We start from the raw sequence: 4,300 nt of genomic DNA, 5'->3' as shown, positions 1-4,300 counted from the left end.
ATATACGGGAGCAAAATGTATGGAAATATGATTGAGGTAAGAAGCAGTGTTCTTCTTGGTCTGGTTTAAGAAGAGTGCATTGCAAAAGAACTATCATTACTTCAGACAATTCACCAAAAATGAAAGATAGAAAGATAGGTGTCAGGAGACATGGGCTGAGAAGCTAGGCAAACTTGAAAAGGGAAATAAATACAGTGCAAGAAATTGGGACCAGAATTAGACTATTTTATGAATACCCTCATGTGATTATTGAAGATTGTAAAGGAAATCAATTTTCCTGTGTCCCAAAGTTTAAAAGAACTTTCCAGCACAACAAGAAAAACCCTGGGTCAACTCGCCAATAACTGAGGGAAATATTTTATCTCTATTCATAGAAAGTATGCTATACTGCTTGTCCTGCAACATTTTCCTTTCTGCTTTCCTTTCCCTTCCACTAGCAATGGTCATAGACATAGAAAGGACAATAAAATCACACTGGGGAATGAGAGAGGTAAGGAAGATAGCCTCATCAAAGAAGTTTACCTCAAGAATTTTGAAGGACAAATGTGAAAAAAAAAAAAGAAAAGAGAAAGTTTTCACATCACATGACTATCTCACCAATCCCTTCATTCCTAAAAGTTGTAATTGTCCCTGTAAGACAATCTACATCATAGATTCCACATCTCAGCTCTTCATAAGATGAAAATACCTTTTTTGTTTATTTCCTCTCACATCTTGAATTATGCTTCTCCTTATAAACTTGAAATTGTTTTAAATGTTCATTTTGAACCACTTAATTTTTAAAATTCTAGTGTCTACCCTAGTTCCACTTGATCTGTTATTTAAGAAACCTTTTTTCTCTGTCTTGTTTTCTTTTTTCATAATCTTTTAAATACACTATTTAGGAATATAAGGGTATATTTTAGCAACTGGACATTTAAGTTGGAAACTCAGGAACCATGAGGATTAAGTAGGCTGTAGCTTGGCAAAATGCCATTATATAAAGATCATAAATGAATTAGCTTATGGTAACAATCATTAAATACACATATATTTAGTGCCACATTTAAATTTGGGTCATAAATTTGTTTTGAATTTATCCAGATTCACTTTCTAGGTCTTCAGTTTCTCAAATTGTGTGTCTTTTAGGTGTTGTGTGCGTGTGTGCGTGTGTGTGTGTGTGTGTGTGTGTGAGAGAGAGATTTGTCAATGTACATTGCCACGAATTGTAAAAATGATTATACACCTTTATATCAAAATTGAGCCACAATGACTTTTACTCCCCCTGACACTGAGTCACCGTCACATTCTCCACCCATTTCCACACTGAAGTGGCAGATTTTTCAAAGACAAGAATAAGAGAAGCACAGGTGGTACCACCTACTGCAAATCCTTCAATTTTTGTTAGTTCTGCAACATCTGTTGGTCTTTTTACAGTCTGCTCAGAGCAAAAGAAAGAATAGACTGTGGGCTATTCACATTGTGCAACATGGCCATTTGTTTGCTCAGATCTTGACAACCAATAGTACACAAGAAGGAATTAATATTGCCAAACTTAGGGTTCTGTCAGGAAACCTAGGCTCTGGCTTTTAGCAGACAAAGCTGCTGATTAATTCTGGGAACTTTGCAAATTATATAACTTTTCAGTCCTCTGGTATTGCTTATTTTATAAGATGTTGTTACAATTGTACCTAATATAATTATTGAATTATTTTCATATGTGCGTATGTGTTGGGGTGGGAGGAAGAAAGACTTGGGAGAAAGTAGGCTATTCTAAGGATGAGTAAGGATGTCGTAAGTGCTCCTTTCAAGGTGAACAACTGTATTCCATCCCCTCTTGGATCTAGACACTGCTCCTCTGTGTAAGTATTGTATCTCTCACCCATTCTGCTCAGCCTACAAAAGTCAAGGTCTTTGATTTTGCAAAAACTAATCATAACCGGAACGCTGAATTATTTTTCCTGATCAATGCCACCCAAAGAAGGGGTCATAGTTGTGTAAGGAATGATCACTTAGCAGTGATATTAATTATCCTCTCAATACATAAACCCTTGCAGCTGACTCAATACAAGTTTCCTATAAGAGGCCTACACTAATGGAGTAATTATGCAAGGCCAACAATTATGCCACCATGTATAGGATGGAACTTTATTACTAATAAAGCCTCTCAGTCACAAAGCACAGAATAAAGTCTTATATGTTTCTAAAGAGAATCAATTAAATAAAAAAGATATTAAGTGCCTACTTTGAATAAAGTGGCGACAGTGGACAGTGGCAGGCCTAGAGTTGGGAAGACTCATCTTCCTGAGTTTGAATCTGGCCTCAAACATTTCCTAGCTGTGTGACGCTAGGCAAATCACTTAATGTTGTTTGCCTCAGTTTCTTCATCTGTAAAATATAATAGAGAAGAAAATGACAAACCACTCTACTATCTTTGTTCTGGAAAAAGAAAAGCTGTTACCAGTATTTGAGCCAAAGGCTTTGCCTGGTATGAGCTCTGGGCAGTCAATGAGCTGAGAGAAGTCAGTTTGTGAAATATTACATGGAAGAGGGCCAGGAATTGGCCATTTTTCTGGTTCCACCTTTTTCCTCATCTTCTGGTCCACTATCTTCACTTCTGTACTGTCTTTCAAAGCCTCTAAAAAGAGATTAACATTTGTAGTCAGGGCCTGAACATGGTGGAAACCATAATCAGAGAAATAGGCAAGAAACCTTGTTCACCCATCTTCCTCCTAAGAAAGAAGTTCCGTTCCAAATTTTCTATGTTGAAGTAATATTTAATTTGTCACTTAATGTATTCTTTGAGCAATGTTTTGTTCACAAAATACATCAGGCTAGTGTTAAGTTCTGGCTGAAATGGTTGATCAGTTCTTTCATCATGTAGTTCTCCATAACCATACCAATATTCAAAGTTCATTCCAGGGTTTCCTCTGGCTCTTCCTCTTCCCTGACCATGTCCTCTTACTCGACCTGTAAAGCAATCTCGAATATTACCACCTTCACTTCTCACACTGGAAACTTCCTTGTGATCATCTCGCTTGCTTTTCTCTATTATGTCTCCCACTTAGTGAGTCATTTCGTCGGTTGTTAATCGCTGACTTATTTGCTTTTGGTTGAGATCTTCAGCTGTTCTGTGATCCTGGTATTTCTTGGCTATCAGGTCTTACATCATCTAAATGAAGTGGTACCCACTTGTGCTTATTAGCTGTCTTTCTTTGATTATTTGACTCATTGATGTTGTCTCCAGGGCCATCAAACTTTGCTTCCCGGTTCTCTTTACTATCACTGGTTGCTCTCTTCTCCATCTTCTCTTTTCTGTTCTGTGGCTTTTTATTTGATTGATTAGTAACATTCTGGTAATTCATTTTTCACTAATTCGCAGGGTGTCAGCCAATGTGTGATGTCACTGAAATCACTAGCTTTGTCGTGGGTTTTCCTACTTTTATAATTTTTGCAGAACTTAGTTCTGGTTCGGCAGACTTGGCCAGCAGCAGTAGCGGCTGAGGCACGGCGGAAGAAAGGCGGAGGTAGGGGGCTAGCCCGGGGTGGGGCCCGGCGCGGCGGCCACCACGGCCGAAGGCAGCAGTGCGGTCAGACGCGCCAGCGGCGGCTTCTTGGTCGGCACGGGGCCGCTCCCTCGCGGCTGCCCGTCGTCCACATCGCCGTCAGCGTCGTCTTCCTCGTCGTCGGGCCCTAAGGGGCTCCCCGGCTCCAGAGGCTTGTGGGCCAGGGACAGTCCAAGAGGCTTCTCAGGCACGGCCGCCTGGGGCACGCTGTGGCCAGGGGCGCGGGCAGCGGCGGCGGCTCCCCTCGGGCGCCGGTTCAGTTGTCGGGCTCCTGCTCCTGCAGCGGGGACAGGCCCAGCTCGGCCGCCAAGGTCGGTTCGTCTGGCGGGGCATCCAGTCCTGAGCAGACATGGTCCCGCCCCGCCCCGCCAGGGCCCAAGCCCCGACCCAGACCCGCCCACCCGCGCCCGGCTTCATTGCCCTGCCTGCGTCACAAACGGCCCCGGCCTCGGCCAGAGAACCATCTAGTATCTTTTGCCAAGAACACCCATGAGGGGTATGAAGGAGTTGGACATGACTGAACAATATCAATAAATGAATAAGGTACTACTTTAGGCTCTGAAAATACAAAGGTCAAGAAAAAATGCCCTTGTCCTCAAAGAGTTGATAATCTTTCATTCCAAAAATTATTTTGTAATGACTTTGTTCACTATTTGTTCCCATTTCCACACCTCAATAGAAAACAAGCCTCTTGAAGGCACACTATTGACATTTTTGTACTTTTATCCCAGTACCTTAAATATAGTAGCTTCTTT

At 41.7% G+C, this 4,300-nt stretch overlaps 1 pseudogene; it reads right to left on the bottom strand.

Annotated features, from left to right (window-relative positions):
* Window positions 1-2,258: 2,258 nt before the first annotated feature.
* LOC110197098 (la-related protein 1B pseudogene) lies at window positions 2,259-3,619 on the bottom strand (annotated as a pseudogene).
* Between the last annotated feature and the right edge of the window lie 681 nt (window positions 3,620-4,300).

This window comes from Phascolarctos cinereus, unplaced genomic scaffold, assembly GCF_003287225.1.
Source record: "Phascolarctos cinereus isolate Bilbo 61053 unplaced genomic scaffold, phaCin_HiC Scaffold_7;HRSCAF=346, whole genome shotgun sequence".
Classification (NCBI taxonomy): Eukaryota; Metazoa; Chordata; class Mammalia; order Diprotodontia; family Phascolarctidae; genus Phascolarctos; species Phascolarctos cinereus.
This window is presented reverse-complemented; position numbering and strand designations above follow the sequence as displayed.